Raw genomic sequence first — 20,978 nt, 5'->3', positions numbered from 1 at the left:
TTTGCAATGGCTAGATTTCCAGGCGTCCTGGAATCCACTGCTGAATGAAATCTCTGTTCAAAGGAGACGATAAAGCTGCAGCAGTGCAATACAAAGCTGAGATTAGGAATGAAATGGAGACAGTATCTTGACTCCCTGAATCCAGCTGTGCCATCTCTCACTGGGTCAATTTTATATGGGAGCAGACTTCTACGTTTCCCATGCCCTAATGAATGCACCTCCACGGTCAGATGACAGGAACACGTATAACTGGTCACAAACATGAGGAATGACCACAGTGCTAAGCTGCTGCAGGCTTTCTTTCAGTAGCACTCATAGGATCATAGGGTAGCTGAGGCTGAAGGGACCTCAGAGGTTATCCAGGTAAAAGTCAGTGACATAAAATATGTCATTCGAAACATGGAAGTGCAAAACCGTGATCTAGTTAAAGCATGATTAGAAGTTGAGAGGCGTGTTAGATGGAGAGTAAGTCTGCTGTAAAGAGAGTGGTCTGAGCAGGACTCTCTTCAGTGTGAGGCTCTGTGACCTCTCTTTCTCTTGGCACGTGACCCCTCTTTCTCTTGGCACGTGAACCTTGTCACCTCACAGGCATTTCATGTGTGGGACCAGGCTGCCCAGCAGCACTGCCACGTGGCATGTCCTTCCAGGGCTGAAAAAAAATCTGCCTGCAGATGTGCAAGTTGTGCAATTAGTAGTTGACCAAGTTTTGAGGATAGGGCATAAGGTCTTAGAAAATGATAGCTTTGATAAAAAAATAGTTCAGGCTACTGACTGTTATCTTATACAGTAAATGGAATTGCTTCCTGATGCTAACAAAATAACACGATATTTTGATGGACTATCTACCTATTTAATGTGCACAGAAATGTGATTTTGGCATGATTAGCAAAAGAAAAAAACATTTGAGAAAGCCATCTAATCCTGCTTCCTCCTTTTAACTCTGGAGAACCAGAGAAACGGTAGCATTTGAAATTGCGATTTCCTCTTTCGTCTAATTATTATGGGAGCTGGAATGATTAAGAAAACAGAAAACAAGCACTTAATGGACACATAAAAGCTGTTAAATAGACACAAAAAACACTTATGCTCTGTATTTGCTCTGCTGTTAGTGGTGTAATTTCAGAGACACTACCTCAGCATTTCTATTTAACACATGAGTTTTAAAGATTCAAACAAGAGCAGACAGGTTTCATTAACAGAGGAGGTCCCTGAAGAAATAAATATTTATTAAACTTTCAGTGATGTAAAAAAGTGTTTTTTTTAACCGCACTTCAAGTGTTGGTGTACTGCCTGCAAAATATATACCTGGTGAGCTATTTAGAAACTTCCTGTTCCACATGCTAATTAACAGTCTATGAATTTTAACTTAAATCAGGGTCACATAGCTGAAATGTATTTCAGAGGAGGCCTGCATTTGTCATTCAAAGGAATTGCCAAGGTTTTAAGGCCTTGCTATAAAGTGGATTTCACAGCTTGAAAAACTAGTTCTCCAATAACAACTGGGTCAAAACTGGGAGGAACCCTTATGCACTGAGTCACATGAAGTGCATTAGATGTACTTACACTTGAAATCATAGTTAATCCAAAACTGAAACATTTAGCATAAACCTTTTTGAATCCTTGTAGACAGTGGATTCGGATCCCCGCATCAGATCACGTTTCTCTGCTTCATGTTGCAATGAGATTCATTGCACAGGTAGCAACATTTTTGAGAAAAAATGCTTCTCTTCGGTGGATTTGGTCAAATTTTTGGGGGGAGTAGAAGGTAAGATGACTGTGGTATGTCCCACCCATTTTCAGTGCAGCATGGACAATGTCATACTGAAAGCACTAGTGTAGCAGCATCACTCCCTCATTTTACCACTGGCTCAGCTGCATCTTGCAAAGAAACAGCTTCCTGATATGCAGATATCTTGATTAGTTGTCTTTAGAAAATATTTTTTAACTGTTTGCTACCTGATGGTATCTATTTCCAAATGTTTTTCTTTCTTCTGCTGTGTTTCCTTCCTTTCTACTCTAGAGTAGTTCTTTACTACATTACAGCTTTGTAACAAAGTTTCACTAGGTATATTAGTTATAATTTAGCTATACATACTGTAGTGTCTTTACATCTGAAGGATTTAAAAAAAAATTACTTCATACTTTTATAATTGATTTGAAAGATAAGATTCACTCATTACTAGTAAATATTCCTCTGTCCTTTCCATCATGTATCACTTCCCCCTTCTTTAGCTGCAGTCTTCATGACTTTCAGCCCTGATACAGACAAACAAGACACTTTTCTTTGGCAAATTGCAGGCTCAGCTGTGTACGAAGAACACACGTGACCTGTATCTACATGAGGTAGGCTTTTATCCTGACTGCCCAGGTACATATTTAGCTCTATATGATTATCTGGGAAGCCAAATGACCCAGCATCAGAAATGAGATCAGAATGAAAAATGGCAGTCCAAGAATTCAAGCTTAGGCCAGGCTTGGGTTAACACCAGTCAGAGCAAAGAGAGAAAGATGTAGAGGGAGTGAATCTGGATACAGAGTTAGCTGTAAGTGGTGAGATCTGCTGCTTTTCTTGCTACCTTAGCCAGGGAGGAGGGGGAAGGACAGGAAGGGTGAGGAAGGTAAGGGAGGTACTGTAGCAGTCACTCCTGGAACTGTCAACCTTCGTCCCAGCTGTTCTTGTCATATGGCACCTATGATTCCTTCCTTGGCAGGAGCAGCAGTAACAGGATTCTTCAAGGCCATATTGTAGTAAAACTGGTAAGGCCATGGTTGGTTGTCTTCTCCAGCAGTGTGGAAATCATTTATTTTGTGTATGGATAGAGTAGTTCCTAACAAGAAGGACTCTTGGATGTATAGAGTGGAAAATACTAAATAACTGCTTGGAATCTATATTACCTCAGCATTTGGTACCTGCAATCAGGTCAGGATCATGAGGTCAAATTTTGGCATCCATAACTGAATAAAAATAAAATGAAATTGGACAGAGTTCAAGTAGAAGTCACAAACATAATTAGAAGAGTTGGAAAAGATGTTTTCCACTCTGAAAACAAGTTCAGCCTACTTTCATTAAACAAGAAATCAACTCAGCGTTAGATTTAGTCTCAGAATCCAAGTAAACATAAATGGGGGACTAAACTGGTTCTTCAGTCTGGCAGATTACAATGAAGCAAGATCTAAATATTTAGTGGCAATTAAACGTTGGATCAGCCTAGCAAGTTCCTCACTATTGAAAATGTGAGAACAAAATTTGTATGCTTGTCTTAAAATCATATTTGTAAGTCAGCTGTAGACATTGGAGTCAAAGGCGTGAGTTAATGTAGGAAAGGTTGCTTCCCTATTGTGTAAGAGAGATTATCCTGATTATCACTGTAGTCTCTTCTAGTCTTCAGAGCAATTAATTGTGTACCACAAGCCTGTCTACTCCCTGACATACAGTTGATCTGCTATATATTAACTTTCTTTCTTCAAAATTCTCCACGTGGTGAGTGCATTGCAAGAACAAGGAGTTCTGTGAGTGGGATTCTCATAGTGATCCCACATGTGGATTCTCTGGCGTGTAAGAAGATGCTTACACTCATTCTGTATCTTTTCCATCTGTGGAAACATTAGTAAATTGCCTGTCTTGGCACCAGTCTTCATGAAATGTGCAAGAGTGGGGCACACAGAAAGCATATACATCGGCAACTCTTGTTTGCTTAAGCAAATAGCTTGAAAAAGTAGTTATCCGTGATCATCATTAACTGTGGTGACACAGAGACAATCAACTGTGATACTAATGATCTGATGTGTAGCTGAATTTTCGGTGACATTGCTAAAATATCCCACACAGGCTTTGGTGTGCCATCTGGATTTGCAACGATTCAGCCAAAAAGCCTACTGTATTTCTTTGAGATGTTTTCCTTTTCAAACAGTTGGGAATGTTAGAATGGGAGCAAGTTCCCATTTGGAATTCCTGGTGAAGGCAGAGCTGATGGGTTCTAGACATCTATGTTGTCCAGATCAGTCAACAAACCAGCTGGGGCAGCCGTTATCTGGAGGGGATGTAGGGATCTTGTGAAAAGGGGAGAGTGCTGCAGTGTAATTTTGTGAAGAGGCAGGCTGTAAAATATGACTCTTGCAAGAAGAACTTTCCTTTAGTATTTTTACTCCACTGATCTCCAAATTTTTGTACTATGATTTTAGATTATTTGATTTTTTAAAATCACTGTAACTTTCAGCGACTTTCTTTACTGGAGGAAAGAAATACGATTTGCTGTGCTGCCACCTGGTGTCAGAGGTGCTGCGTTCATTTGGAGTGCATTATATTTGGGGTTTTTTTTCCTTTTTCTTTCTGTTTTTTAAAGTTCTCTTTCTCATGAGACAGCACTGGACATGCAAATCAGGCCTTTCTCTTAGTCTGAAAAATACAAGTGCAACTTCATCTGGTCATCCACTGCAGAGAATTTGGGAGACAAACAGTGAAGAGATGGTCTTCACATAGGAAGAAGCTCGAAGACAGGCTTTCACAGATGAGTGGGGTTAACAGGTGAAAATCCCTACAGTCCTGAAGGAAAGCTGTTATTTTGAAGAGCCAGGTTTTGTCTTTTGTTTGCTTTGCAGAATTCTTCAATCTAATGTTTTTTGATGTCCATTTGGTGGGCAAAGAAACAATCTGGGTACCTAAGGAAGCAAGCACAAGTGTGCTCAGTGACTATTTTTGTGTATAGCAGGTAGGATAGAAACCAAACTGCTCCCTGAAATTAAACAGAGTTGCAGAGAAGAAATCATAGAAGGGATGTGTAACATATAACATACAGCAGAGTGCAGTGTTAATACAGTTTCCATTGTGGTGTGTCCTGTTTCCAGGCTCTAATGTCGTTATGGTTCAGGATAGGCAAATGGAGTCAGAAAAACATGAAAACCAGCCTGATCTGTTCCCCATCTCCAGAGCCAAACCTTTTGGGATGCCTGTGAAGGTTGCATGTAGGCACTTGTAATACCCAGCAAATGCTGCTGAGCTATCTTTAAAATTTAACAACACACCAGGGTCCAGATGCAGTTTACACCCCTCCTGGTCCCCTCCAGAACTGTAAAATCTTGAATTGTGTTAAGATTTGTTCTGCCTCCTTCCTGAGAGGTCGGCAGTTGTTGCAGGAAGGAAAGGTGGGATCCATACATGTTGGAGGGTTTTACAGTCCCTCTGCACTTGCTGGGGTTGGCCCAGGTTTGGAGGTTGCCCTTGAGTATAGCTAATCTTTCAATGAAAAGTCTGTGGAGCTAAAGGGAGGACTGGTGGCTCCTGCCTATTTTGCTGAAATGTGGGAACAGGCCAGTCAAAAGCTGCCATCTCCTTGGAAGGAGCACGTCTGGCCACCTTCTTATTCAGAGGTAGTAATTAAAAAAAACCCAAAACAGTGGGGAAAGTGTTTTATTTCTAATGGAAGCTTCAGCAATGCTCTTGCCATGTTCAGTGTTTCAATGATAATTTGAGTGTGTTGGTGGCTCTACTGGCAGCACCCTCTGTCATGCTTTACCTGCACTTTGTGTACTGACTTCTCATTCATGGGACTATTTCTGTCTGGTAGATCTGAGCCCATGTGCTTTTTACATGTCAGCTGGAGATATGGGGGAAGGCTCAGGCATAGAGGGCTTAAGGTACAGCTTTGCATCTATACAATGCCTTTATTCCCACTCTGCTTTCTTCATTTTTTAAAAAATAACAACTATATAAAAGCAATATATTCCTGCTTGTAATGTGTTCTATAGTTACATCAGACAGCTATTTATCCTATGATGCTTTAAAAATTAAATTAAAAAATCAAATTAAATTTATTTTAAAGTAGGAAAAGTGAGGAAAGAGCAGTGAAATACAAATTCTTAATAGAGTCTTTCTTTATAGTCTGTCTGAGCAGTTTGTGCATTCTGCTAAGGGAGTAGACAGGAAAAATAAGACTTAAGCATAAAATGAATTACATGATTTTAACAGTTTCTTATTTGTCAATATTTGCACGTTTAACTTTAAATAGTTAATCCCTGCCCCTACCCTCAGGACCTGACTTCTGCTTTATGTGAACTTTTCAAATCTAAAGGAAAGGAAACATCTGGTGTGTCATCTGGCCAAAAAGGCCAAACTTGTTGCACTGCAATAAGTCATGACAATACATTTGATGTTTTTATTGCATATATGAATAATGTATAGTACTTTGTCTATATATTTGTCATTATAATTTTCCCGCTATAATTAAGCCACAAATCATACTGCAGAAATATACGGACGACTGAATTAGTCAGGTGCCCTACTAATAGTTTGACATCTGAATGTGAGAGCTGGAGATGGCTGTGCTTGGGAAGTATTGTGCCTTAGTAATTGTTAGTGTATCTCAGGAGATAAATATGAATGCATCCCTTAATATTTTTTTGCATTTCATCTGTACGGATATTACTTCATCTTTACTAGGGAGCTATATAACTTTTATGTCATCTCTAACATTTAGACTATCTCATCCCATGTCACTTTTCTGGAAAATGTTCTTTGTAGGACAGAGGCATATCTGCCCTTCACAGTCTTGTGGGTGAAGAATGGCACTAAGACTTGGGAAACTCATCTTATTTCTCCTGCTAGCTTCATGGACATCTACAGTCTGGTCCAACAACCTGAGTCCTGTGAGTAAGGGCTGATTTGTGTGCCTTAATCAAATGTGTTTCCAACCTTGGGGCGTGTAAAGAGTGCAAGATGCTGTTGTGCTTGTATTTCTGCTGACGTGGCTTGTTCCTTTATGGGGACTGGAAATAGGATTGAGCAGTGTGAGGCAGAGTGTGGAATGTATGTACGTTATGGAATAGGCTAGAGTAAGCCTTTCTGTTAAAATAATAATGACAGACCTACTGAAAATATTTATGGCAACACAAAATGTCATGAGGTCCAGGACTTTCGGCACCTGCCCTCCATCTGAACTGGCTGGGCACTTGCATAAATACACAGTTCTTTGTAAAAGCAGTCATGCTACATGGCCAGTAAAGCACATTCTTTGTGGCCAGAAGGCCCACAAAGATAATTTTATAATTAATGAAAATGTAGGTGTTAGAACATCAGAGTGACAGCAAAACCTTTAAGCGATTTTTACTGACGCAGACAGATGCAGCCCAGTCTTTCATATCCTAAAGTCATAATTAATCATCAAAGCAGTACCATTTCATTGTATTTAACAATTGCTTTTTTTCCCCCTTGAAAGTGAAATGATGCATTTTGAATATTTTTGCACTATTTGACAGCAATCTCAGAAAACCGTCACATCCAGCCTGTATTTATAAGGCTTGCAGAGGTTTGTCAGATCAAGACAGCTAAAGTAAACATGACAAATGTCATTTTGTAGTGCTTAATACCATTAATCCTTAAAACATGAAACCAGGAAACCCTTATTCGTACTGGTATCTGAAACCTGTAAGCAATCTCATGTTTCTAATGCTGATTTTCTTTTTATTCCACAAAGAAAACAGTATCAAGGCCTTTTTCCTGGAATATTACTTGAGGCTATTCAGAAAAAAAAACCCCAATACAACAGGAAATTTGGCTTTTTGGCCTTAATAATGGGCTCTTTATTGAACAGAGACTTGCTTTTTTGTTAAACAGATTTTCTTATGAAAGGGTTAGAAGTGAATAAACGACAAGTTCAAGCTCATCTGATTTCTTTTGATTTATGTTGACCTTGAAAGAGAGAGAGGTCATGCTGTTGGCAGGCAATAAGAACTAATCTGTTACTAAGTGAGTAATTAAAAGTGAGGCCTTATATATTTTTGTAATGAGTTGACAGCAATTCCATCTCCATGTCATACGGTTGCTCTAATCAACGTGGTCACTGCATTTAGTGCCAAATGAGAAGTTTACAAGAAGTCAGATGACAAACTGAAATGTGCAGTTCTTTCAGATGTGTAGATGAATAGATTGACTATATTGCAGATGAGGAAAAACTCCAATAAAAATTAATGTCAAGCTGATGTGTGCAATTAGGAATTTTACATTTTCCTAATTAATTCAAGTGGATGCTTATTAGTGTGTTAAACTGAAAGATGTAAAATTGTGTTCAATAAAAAAATAATCCAAGTTTTGGCAGCTGAGGTACTGTAGGCTTCTACTGTGTAACTGGCATAACTTAAGACTGTTCTGACATCAGAGATGACAATATTGACTTCCATGTCACCAAATACCTAAAGAACAGATCATTTTTCAAGACACATTGAGAAGTCCATTTTTTTTTTTAGTTCAGGGTAATTTTCTAAGTTGATTCAGGTCCTGGATATTCCTGCAAAGTACTGCAATGTCTTAGCTGCAATCCAGCAAAATATAGTGGCTACGTCTTCACAGTGTTTTAAGAGCATCCTGAAGGCTGGGCTTGAGGCCAAATTCACTGATCTCACACAGAATCATACAGTACTTTTCACTGATAGGAGTGCACAGAAGTCAATCTTGGAGACAACTGGGAAGAAAACCTCAAGTTTGTTCTCTCTCTTTCCCATCTGCTTTTGTGAAGGCATTACAAAAGCAATGTTGGGCAGGTAGGATGCTCTAGGAAGTGGATAGAACAAAGTCGTGGATGAGATGTCCCACAGGATTCTACCATTGCCTTCTGTGAAGACGGTTAGGATTCACAGGCAGCTGAGATTGCTTGAAGAATAAAATAGACTGATGGAGCATCTTGAGTCTCCAGCCTCTGCCAGAATCAGTCATCTGAGTGTAGTTACTATACTGAACATCTGCTTAACTATTTTATTTTCTTTTTCAGACAGTAGGACTTCCAGGTATAACGTGCTCTTGGTTTTCAGACATATGCCCAAACACTTTTTCAAATTTGGGCAACCCCTGGCAAAACAAAGCCTCCAGAATCAGAAGTAAATAAGAGATAGTGTAACCTCAGCTGTTGACTATCAGCATTTGCTACAGACAGATCATGAAAGTGCTCAGCAATTGTGCTGAACACACATCCATTTTTTCCAGCTCTACCTCTTGGTCTAATTAAGGTATTGCTTTACAGGTTTTGCGTTACCAAAAATAGGGAAGAGGGATACCTCTCCCAGGGAAATGATTAAAAAAATCTTTCACTTTCTGTCCTATGGAAGGATCTGGTTTCTGTTTATCAGACATCTGTCCTTCCTTGCTAAAGAAAACACTTTTTAAGGGAAACTAGCAAAGACATAAATGCTAACTCTGAGTAGTTTTTTAGCATCACTGTTGAATTTGGACTTACATCTACCCATCTTTCAAAGTAATGGAAATATTAGTCTTGTTCACAGATTTGCCATCAAGCATGACTAAAATTTAATTGTTGAGGACACTTATTGGTCTTATTTACTTAGATTACTAAGCAGCTTCTACTACAAAACACCAGAGCTACAAATGCCTATAAATCTCTTTTCCCATTATCCACTCATTGCTCATTTTGGCTGTAAGTTCTGTTACATGTGATAAAATCTACAGAAATATGTGAGATCAGTGCAATTGGCATTACAGTCAGGCAAAACATATTTCCTGCGAGTGGTAACAGCGCGATTGCGTATCTCAGCCAGCATTTGCTTGGGTCCGAAACTATTGTGCAACAGGCTGGAACTGCTTGTGAATGGGTGATTCTGCCTAACAGATGGTTGTATGTAAAGGCAGCCAAGAGACTATGTAAGAGCACAGTGTGTTTGTGGGGGCATGAGTTGTAGCCAGAAATGTCTATAAAGAATCTGCCCTAAGCTTTCTGGTCCAAGATTAAGCAGATATGTCATTTCTAATCCAGTTTTGGGGTAAACTTCTGAAGTATTAAAAAAGTATGTTTCTGCAGCTGTTTCTGCATGAAAAGAAAAGAAAAGAAAAGAAAAGAAAAGAAAAGAAAAGAAAAGAAAAGAAAAGAAAAGAAAAGAAAAGAAAAAGAAATGAAAAGAAAAGAAAAGAAAAGAAAAGAAAAGAAAAGAAAAGAAAAGAAAAGAAAAGAAAAGAAAAGAAAAGAAAAGAAAAGAAAAGAAAAGAAAAGAAAAGAAGTTGTCCAGTAGAAGAACTTAGCAATGTGGATCAGGGTGCTTGAAAGTGTTGGGTTTTTTTATAATTACATTTTTTTATTTCAGTAGGTTGCCAAGGCACAGGAGTCGGACACACAACAGTCTGCTGCCTTCCATGCCCCCCTTCCATGTGTAGTGTTCCTGCTGCATAAGGCTATTAGTGACCGGATTACAGAAAACATAGGGTTTTCTTTCATAGCTTTTATTTGTTGTTCCATTTCCTGTTTCATTCCTATTTAACCTCTGTTCTTTCTAGTTCAGACATAGTATCAAAGTGAATTTGGAAATGAACTTCATATGGATGAGAATGAATTGTAAACTATACATACGATATCCAGTATTACTCCTTTCTTTTTGAAATAAACTTTATAATTATTTTTTAATAAACAGAATTATTTTTATTAATCTACTAAGTTTTAATAACAAGGGGTTTCCCCCTCCCTCTTCCAATATTTTTTTCCATCAAAATCATCTTCAAAATTAATCAAGAGCTGCTTGTTTTGTTGCAAAGTCTTTTGGGGGCAAGCTGCCTTAGAATTGCAAAGGTAGAGCCTGTAACGGATCAGGCAACTCAAAGTTTTAATCCTCACTTCAGGTGTCCTTTTAGTGTAAATATATCTCAGTGTTTGGATAACTGTCTGCAATATCAGAAAATCACCTTGAGTAAGATGGAAGTCTTTCAAGAGTTGCAATGTTGGAGAAAAATACGTAGGAAGATGCTCTCTGGACATGATCAGAAGGAATTACAGCTACCTTTCACAAATAAAGTCTTCTTGAGGTATTAGTTTTTTGTAAAGCTGAATTAAATATGTTTGTAACTTGGCGTTTCAGTTTTAGGAATCTGTCTGTTCATGATTTCAAGAATTGCCGTCCTGGCTCAGACTTTAAATCCAGGGGGATGGATCTGAGAGCACTGAATTCCAGATGTTTCAGAGAACAATGGAAGCATCCTGCAGTGGGTAGAAATGGCACTGCCTGCCCTGTTACTAGACTTTATTTTATCTGTATCTGTTGCTACCTCCATGAATACCTAGCTGCTTTTTCATCTAACTCCTCAGTCTCATTATCCTTCTGTAGGAAAGAGTTCCCAAATTAGTTGTTGTTTACACATGCATTTCCTTTTATTGTACTTGAATGTCCCAATTTCCAGATTGTTGGGTTTTGTTTTATTTTAAAATATTTGTTTATTTTACTGAAATACTTCTTGTGTTACGAAACATGACACAAAACCCCTGGATATCTGCTCCTTTTGAAGATAATGTAATCCCTGTCTAGTTCTTTCCGTAGGTTTTCCAGGCTCAAGCTTACTGCTCGCATTCTTTGCCCTCTTCTTTTAAGTTTTCAGTTCTGCATCTCTTTGTCCTTTTCCTTTTCACCTGTTTGTTTCTGCAGGATCCTTTAAGCTGAATGTTCAAGGTATCTAGGATATGACCTTGCTGCACTTTCCTATAAAAATTGTCTACTTTATCTCATCTTTGTTTCTTCTTGTCTACAATTTAGTTGAAATGCATACAGTGAGTCAAAGCCCCTTTCTCGGAATCAATTTAAATTTATAAACCTGGAAGTATAAAGAATCAAATATAAAGAAGCTATATGTTTATTTCAGAGTATATTATATGTGCATATGAAAACTGAAATAATTTTATTTCATGTTGTTTGAAAGTTGAGTATTTTCAAGGTAAAAGTGGAAGACTTTGAACTTTGGTACAGTAAACTAATGTAGCCAGTGAAGAGAAGGGATGATAGGTGTGATGTTTTGTGGTGGATTTTGCTGTTCATAGGATGTCCTGTAGCATTTTGTGCAGTTGGAGCTTCTAACTAAACCTATGGTTTCATAACAAATACAGAGAACTTGTAAGACAGCCAGCTCATGCGACTTTGGAAGTGATGGCTGTAGTGGTGAATTCCCTGCTTAGTGGTGTTTATCATTAGGTGTCTTCAGACCGAAGAAGTCCATTCACTCTAAGAGGACTACTTGGACTGCTAATCTTTCTCAGGTGTTTGAGTAATATTTTACACTGAGCTACATATACTGAATTCTGTGTACCTTTATAAGAAGAGATAAAGCCTCCTTATCACTACAGCCTCATTTACAATTTCTGGCCTTGCATCCAGTTTGTGCTCTAAAATCTCACTTAAGTGATTCCGAACACAGTCTAGGGCTAGCTTTCCTAAAAGCTTCCTCGGGAAAGAAAGGTTTGGATCATGCTATCAAGAAATGCTTTCTTCTGTGTTTCTTTGGCTGTTGTACATTTGAAGGATGAAGTCTTTTCTGACAGACATGTTGGCTGTCATGATGAGCAATAGGTTCCTTATTTTGTTCTTTAGGTGAGAAAGCAGATGAGTTGGATTCACAGTGCTTGCAGCATGATTTCTTCATACTGCATAAACGATTCTGATCTGTTACGTGCATATCTTCTTGTGAAGGATCTTGGGATTATTGGTTCACAGATTAAATTTAGGTCAGGTGTGTATGTCTTTTCAAAACCACCAAAAGCAATTCTGGAATAAATTTAGCAAAAAGGCATATGTAAGAATAGGAAATAGCTATTTTCCTAATTTGGCATTGGTGAGACCTCACTCACTTGGAGTACTGTTCAGTGTGAAGCATCATTCTCTGACAATGACTAGAAAAATTTTAGGATGTCCAGAGGTGAAAATAAAAGAAATGAAAGTTTCAATCTTATTCTATGCAAGTCTAAGAAAGAACAATTACGAAAGGCATTTCTTAAATATTATGACAAGAAGACCAACAATAAACTGTTACCAGTTTTGGCTGAGAGGAGGCCAGAGAAAATCAGTTGAAATGGACAAAGTACATCTAGATTTAATACTAGAAAGGTCTTTTTGTAGGATATTTTAGCAGTGGGACAGGTGAGATTTTGTGGCTTGTGGAATCCCCATCATTAGAATTTCTAAGAACAGATGAGTGTCTGGGATAAACTAAACTGAGTTTACTCCTTTTTTAGAGCTGGGAGTTAAAATAGATCTCTCGTAGGCTTTTTCTCATATAACATTTTTGTGGTTTGGTCAATATCATCTTGATGTTTTAATGGCCTATGAAAGACTGTGTTTGAGATGTAGCATTGGCAAGAGACACAGATGTGAAAGGTTTTGTGAGCCGGACTAGAGATGGCTTCTGAACTTTGGAGTTTAGACATCTGTCTTTGATCATGTCTGTGTTGAACTCACACAGAATGACAGATCTTTCTTGAGTAACCCATTCAAGTAACACTGGCCTCACCTTTATGTAATTTATTCTATGTGACTTTACTTTTCATTTGTTTCTGTTGTTAAGTAAATGAATCCAATGATATTAGTCTTACATAAGGGACCTATCTTTTAAAATGTGGTGTTTGTGGAGAAGATAGACAGTGTGTTGGGAGATGGCTTGTCCTACCTGCATAGGGTGGAGAATAGGTTGGTTAGTACAAGGCTTGAAATGTCATCTAGCTGGATCTCAGTGATGCAACCTACAGTGGATGATTTGTTGCTAATGTCTCAGATGTTGTTTGTTGTTGACAGATCTTCCATTGATCATCATATTTTTTCATATTTGGTTCACTGCTGGATTTATTTCCCTTTTTGTTCAGAGTGGTACATGAAGTTGATCTTCATTTTCTGGGCTTTTTGACTAAGTATTTATTGAAAGCTTTCTTTTAGAATAGTCCTTATCCCTTTTTTATGTTATATCTTTAGTATAGACATACATAAAATTATTATCTCTTCTACTTTGTGGCTCAGGTCTTATATGAACTGTAAGTAATATGTATTAAATAACTTAGGGAAACACAATCTTCTTAAAACCAACCGTGCCAAATTGCAATAGCTGTCTCCAAGGTAAAAGCCTTTCTCAGCAGAAGGTGGCTGGTTTTCGTTGTGAATGTCTCGTTAGAAACTAATTCCTGCTTCATCTTAAATGAGTAGTACTTTACTAATGATTTTGCAAGGCTGTGTGAAGAAATGAAAATCAGGGCAGGTAGAGCAGGGAGGTGCCTTGTATAAGGACAGCAGCAGGACTTCAAGGACCCCGCTCTTGTGCAAAGCAACCGAATGTTTGAACAGCTTGACTCAGTTCCAAAACTATTATAATACAGTAATAGGCAAACATTCATCAATATTTCAGTGACATAAAATATATTTACTCAGAAGCTATTAAGAATAATTAAGACTGATTTTGAATTGATCTTCCTGATTTCACATCTGTATGTCCTTTCATTGTAGCCGCGCTGCTTTCATAGACGCAGAGGATTTCATAAATCACTTAGGCTGATGCAAGGCCACACTGCCCACAGCGCACATGGCCCATGCCCAGCTTTGCCTGGGCCATGTGCTCCTGCCTCTTCCTTTATATCAGCTCTTGCACTCATGAGGCCATGGAAGAAGTTGCTCAGCCAGCTGAAATTTAGCTGAAAATTAAGAAAAATTGTTTTAAATCAGATCAGTCATATGATCTGATGTGCAATGAAACTGAGTCATTGCCAGGGCTGAAGAAAAGCATGGGACCAGGATAGCAATAGGACCTGCAGAAAAGCGTGGGACTGGCTCTTTTGCAGTAGCCTGCAATTTAAGGTAGTTGTGAATTTATTATGCTTGTGGTGTGCTTAGCGATTTGCATAACACACTTGGCAAATGACAAAAATTCTGTTTGAATTTCCTTTTTATGCAGGTGATCTAATCACACAGTTCCTCTGAAGGCTTTAGCATATTTTTATAGTATTCATCTTGGAGTTTATAAATAATCTTGTTTGTTTTTATTAGGTAGGTACAACCCTTGCCATACTTATTCTGCTACACGGAATTATTTAAGTCTATCTTATTCTGAATCTCACTTCCCTCTTTTCCCCCCTCTACTACTCCTGTTTAATAAAACTTGCTGTCTAGATTAACATTGTTACTTCACGTAACAATGAAACTTAAGAGTTTTTGTGAGAATTTACCCCAAATCATCACCTAATAAGTGGCAGTCCAACCCGCCGCTCTTTTTTTGCTTTTCTGTCGTGCCAAGTAAGGTTTGTTGCCTGGTCTGGAAAGAATATATATCACAGCTTATGTCTATTGTAATTTTCCCACTGTTGTAATTAGCCATGCTGAAAACGAGCACTAAAACAGAGGACACTAAATAATAAGTGCTGAGCAGGATCTTGGAAGATTCTGAATTCTAGTCATGGTTTGCCAAAGTAACTTAGCAACTTAAATTACATTCAACTCTCTCTTCTATGTTAAGTGTTAAACACAAGTGATATTATTTGTCTGCTATATGTGATGTTTCAGTGGCTAAAAATGTTGGCCCTATGAGGTACTTTAAAGACGAAAGATGGAGTTATTACCACTCTTACATTTTAGTTTTTAAGGATTTAAAGATCAGTGATCATTGATGCAAAGATTTTCGTTTTCTCTCGAAGTTCTATTCATATGCTTACGTCAAAATCTTCTCCTAGCTTAGACCAAAGATAACGTATAAACAGAAGTTACTAGAGCAGGTGTGCAAGTGCCTGGCTGAGAAGAGTTTTTGCTTGAATTTTGCAATTCAGCCATAGAACTGCTTATGTAGAAGAAAGTCCTTTTGCATGGGTCTGGGAAACATCACGCTGAATTCCACAGCCTAGAATGCTCTGGACGAGAACAGTGTGTTTAACAGAATGCAAGGTAGTGTTTCATAGATCTTGTTATTTTAATTCAGAGTGAGGTCATCAGTGTGAATGCTTCCTTCAGCATGGTGATGACTAGAAGTCATTGCCTTTTGTACTGTGATTGACCTTTATAGCTTGTGCTTTTAACCAAATTCCACTGGGTTTTGTGTATCTGTCCTCCTTTATACCAAATATTACAGCAGAAATATTTTAGTGGTTATATCTCCTCTTTTAGAAGAAGAAAGGCCCTGGAAACTTTGAAAGGAAAAATATGGGCTCATTTTCGTGTCTACTTTCCAAACTTCAGCAAGCTTAGTAAAGTATGTGGATTATTAGGTATGTAATTGTACTAAAGGATCTTCTGGTATCCATTTGGCACCTCATTTCATGGTAATCATTTAAAATAACTGGTAATAGAAATCAGCTGAAACGAAGCTAGTTTTAAAAAGACGTCCGAGCTTAAGGCCAGGAACCTCCTGAATGTTGATTGTTATGCTGGCCTTTAAGTGAGAACACAAGTAAAGATGAATGACAACAATTTCGTTATTTGGAAGTATAATGTACTTGGATCTGTGTTTGTACAATTCCTGGAACAGTTGCTTATGGTTCTCTTTGAGAGCGTTCCTTAGCAATTTCTGAGTGAGGACTTGGCACTCCTCATGAGCACAGTCAAAAGAACCAGGAAAGAACATTCAGGACTCTTTTTAGATGATTTCCAGAACCTACTAATCTATTGTGAAGCAATTGCTTTCCAAAAGGTAAAAGAGACTTCAGCTTTTTCCAACAGGAAGAGGGTAACTGGAACCTGGAAGTCATGTCTGGAACATTCTACAAGAAAAATGGGTACTGCTGATTGATTGTCATGCATGAATAATATGTTTTGGAGAAAGGTTTTGGAGATTGATGATCTTGAGATGGGAACCTGAAATGATTGTTTCCGCTTAGAAATAATAGTGGAAGTTGTTCTGTCTAGGCAGAGACATTGCCATATTCTAGTGTTTCTGTGTGCAAAGGATCATGATGAGTGTAAGAAAATGAGTATCATGTCAAATTTTCAATTTCCTTTGCTGGTGAAACAGAGCCAAAAAGGTCTTTCCGATTAAGTTCATTTAAAAATGTTATATATATATATACTTCATATAGGTGGTCCTTATTTTGTTTTTTTCCCCAGTGATCTAATGTACAGCTTTCTGTTTGGGTTTTATTTATTTTTTTTTTAAGTGACCTATGATTCACTACAGGCGTCTCAAAGATATTAAGTCTGGAACCATACCTATATTGTGATTCTCATTAAGCCTCTGTATCCAGGGAATAGATTCATAACTGAATCTATTGTGTTGCTTATTTGAAAAATATTTTGGACATGCTAATTTCCACCCATGTTAAGGAATGCGAACGGAGCAGCTGCTACAGGAGTATCACCTCTGTCAGCTGTGGAGACGGTTCTTTCTTATAGTACTAAAGGAATAAAACTGAGGGATGTAAAACATTCTTTGTATTTCAGACACTTAAAATTTGGTTACTTCAACCTATTGCATAGATCAGGAGTTTATTTATATATCAGTGAGAAAACAAACTTTCAACTGCCTAGAATTAAACCTTTGCCCCAATTTCATATAATGAGAAGAAAAAGTGTTTCTCTTTCCATGGCCGGAACATATGTACACTGGTTGCTTCTTCACTAGGAATGAGGCTTGGGTCCCTGGAGGACAGTTGACATGCCCACTTCTGAAACCATGCGTGTCTGTTGAAGCCCTTGATGACCAGAGGCTACAGGTCCAAGTTATCGGTCAGTGTCTGCTGTGGATGCTGGCAGAGAAAATGTTCTGTTCTCACAAAGCAACGTCGTGTGCTTATAACTATTTGCCATTTCCCAGCTGAAACACAGACCACATGTTTCTCAAAAGAGAGACGATGAGAATCTCTAGTGTCGCGTCACCTAGCTGCTTGGTTTGAGTTTTGTTTGCCGTGTATCTCTCAGTTAATTTACTTGGGTGTTACTCTGTCAGTACTTAAACTACAGGCAGAGGTGCATACGGACGAAGTGCAGGGCTGTTGGTAGTTTGCATTCGCATTCCTAATTTTAAGTGCATTCATACTATTTGTGGTCAATGAAAAGTGTGCAGTTTAGCTAATCTCTCTCTCTCCCCGGCAGTCCCAGACATATATGCCAAGCCTATTTGTGAAAGATTTTTTCCAGCAACAGCATGCCACTCTCTTTGGCAAACTCCCACCGACCATTTTGTTGGCAGCTACTAAGTAGCCTCTGGATCTCTAATGAAAGAAGGCTGCTGATGCACTTCTAATCTGCGTATGTCTCTAAAAGTGATTTCTTTTGACCTACCTTTCAGTTCTACTAATGCACATTTGCTGTGTATTTATCTGTTTGGTTCCAAACCCCACATAAGGCTCTCAATCCATATAGATCCACTTACAGGTGAAAAAAATTAAAGAAATTATGTGCCAGAAATCCATGCCATTCTTTGCCCTTCCGTTTTCACTTGTACATCACCTTTTTGTTGCGTGTATGTAAAAGCTCTGTGTTCTCCAGAATTCATGTCCTGTGCCCCTTTCTTGCTTGGTTAGAACAGATGAAGATGATGGGCTAGATGCTGGCTGCCTTTGAGTACAGGCTTGAGAGCTCAGTATGATTCTTCAGCTTTTCCTGTACTTCTACACTGGCAAACCAGATGTTCTCCATGACTATTAGTGTAGCTAGTGATGGCTGGAGGAGGTGTACCAGGCATGCACCATTCTTTCTGTCTGGCCAGTGCTGACAGAACTGAGCACAGTGGCAGTGCACCTGTCTAGCAAGATGTGAGTAGCTGGATTTCATACCCTTTCTCAGGAGACACTGTGCTCTCCCCTTCTTGGCACAAGGAACTGCAAATGCAAAATGAACTGCCCACCTCTTTTAAGTGCTGTCATTTGTACAAGCCTGCCAGCTTGCATATCCTGCTGGCAGCCACTGCTCTGCTCCGTGCTGTTGTCATTACACAAGACAGTCTCTCCAAGGCTGTCTGCTCCTTAGAAACACATATGAATTAAATCTTAACACATTTCTGTGACTTAATGGAAATAACCCTAAGTTATGTATAAGGGAAGGTGGAAATACCGTGGAGGCACAAAATCTGTTTTAGGCAAGAGTTCCTGACTGCCGGAATAAATTTCTTTCTGGGCAAAGCTGTGTTCCTTCTGTTTTCTCACCATACATTTTTAAGAATGAAGAAAATCAGGACGACAGGTAACAAATTTTGTGTGCTCTCTCTTGACCATAGCATACTGACAAACACTCTCATCAAAAGTCTGCTATATACTGTTTCTTCCACCATGGCAGGTACTTTCTGTGTCATTTGTCTAACAGGCAACTGTACCATACAAGTTCTTCCAGAAACCATAAGAAGGTCTTGAATGCTGAGGAAAAGACTCGCCCAAACAGAGTTTCATTGCTAACCTGTGGCCAAAGTTTTCACTGAGTTCTCCGAAGGTCAAAGTAGCTGCTTGTGTGAAACTGATTGGAATTTTGCCCCCTAGTCCCATTGAGTATGGTCATATTTAAGATATAAATGGCAATAGATGGAAGTGTTTTTATCTTCCTTCCATTTTATCCATGTACTCGAAAAAGATCATGTGTGGTCTCAAAATGCAAGTACATATGGGAGAAAATGGAAAATAAACTGAAAACACCTCCCCAGCTTTCCTTAAAATCAGGCGTTTGGATGGATATTACTGCATCTTTCAAAAATATTTCAAAGGGAGTGAAGGCAAAAATGGTATGCCAGCATTTTTACAGTTCATATATTCCCGCTGTTGACTTTTCACATGCACTTAGCAGAAACAAAGACAGTTCTCCATGGGCTTTTCATGAGTTTTAGACCTGTTGCAGGCAGAAAGCAGATCAGTCATATTTTCCATCCATCAATGTGTAAATTCAAGAAATTTTGCAATGTGATGTTTCTTAACCCTGTCCTCTCAATAAAATTCTTCCATTTGGAGCAGTTAGTCTCTCAGTTAAGCTTTGGATTCCCATTTTATTTTCGTCACCATTGATTTTTGTGCTAGTCTGAATGAAGATACCTGTATCATCAGTGAAGTATTTTTACTCAAATTGAGTATGCTTTTGTGAGGTGCTGAATTTCATTCCTTATGACGTGTGCAGTGGCAAGATTTCTCCAGTGGTGAAACCCACTGAAGAGAACCCAGTCATCAAGCTCCCAGCTGTATCTGGTTTTGCAGCCTGTCTGGACGGGAGTGCTGTGTGCCCTCATGTGCTTTGAACTAGTGACTGCAAACACTGTGCAGATACTGTGGCTGCAGGGGGAGGTGGCAGCAGCTCAGCTCACTACTCTAAATAGCGCACAGCAGTATGAGTGCTTTCTGCTTTCATGCTGACTGGACATTATGTAAATCTGCAATACTGACTTAAAAGCACTTTTTCTGGGTAATTAGGAATTTTAGCCTTTTTTTTCTCCCCCCCTCCCCCAACAAATCACTGCTGCTTATATATTTGGCTGCAAATCAGCAGTGCCTGCCGAGCCAAATTACTGGAAATTTATTGTCTGGAGCCCAATCCAGATGTTTTGACTCACCTCTTCACTAAGCCCATTCAGCCCAAAGTGATTATCAGAATCAATATGAATTTGGAAGCGTGGCCTTTGTTTTGTCAAGTTCTGCTGCTCCGTGTGGTGCTTTGCTGAAGTTGAGGTAGACCACATCCACAGCCTTCCCCTCATCCACTAGGCGGGTCACCCAGTCATAGAAGGAGATGAGACTGGTCAGGCAGCCAACCCATATTGGCTGGGCCTGATCTCCTGGTTGTCTTCCACATGTTGTTTCATGGCACTCAGGATGATCTGCTCCATAACCTTGCCAGGCACTGAGGTCAGGCTGACAGGCCTATAGTTCCCTGGATCCTCTTTCTGGCCCTTCTTATGGATGGGCATCACACTGGCCAAGCTCCAGTCATCTGGGACCTCCTCAGTTAGCCAGGATTGGTGATAAATGACAGGGAGTGGCTTAACCAGTTCTTCCGCCAGCTCCCTCAGCACCCTAGGATGAATCCCATCCAGACCCAGGGACTTGTTGGGATCTAACCAGCACAGCAGGTTACTAACTATTTCCTCCTGGATTACAGGTATGGCAAAAGCACATAGGTTTTTTTTCCTTTTGGTTGTGAAAGAAACTCAAGAAGTTGCATTTACAGATAGTTTTCTGATGTCTCAGATGGTAACTTTGCATTTCTTTATTCCACTACTATATCAGTTTTTGCCACTAATTCAGTAACATTGCTTTTCGCTTCAGCTATTAAGACTGTGTAATCTTGGGGTGTGG

The sequence above is a fragment of the Apaloderma vittatum genome, unplaced genomic scaffold (genome assembly GCF_000703405.1).
Source record: "Apaloderma vittatum isolate BGI_N311 unplaced genomic scaffold, ASM70340v1 scaffold7215, whole genome shotgun sequence".
In the NCBI taxonomy this organism is placed as follows: Eukaryota; Metazoa; Chordata; class Aves; order Trogoniformes; family Trogonidae; genus Apaloderma; species Apaloderma vittatum.
The sequence above is the reverse complement of the archived record's forward strand: the minus strand, read 5'-3'. Positions refer to the sequence as shown.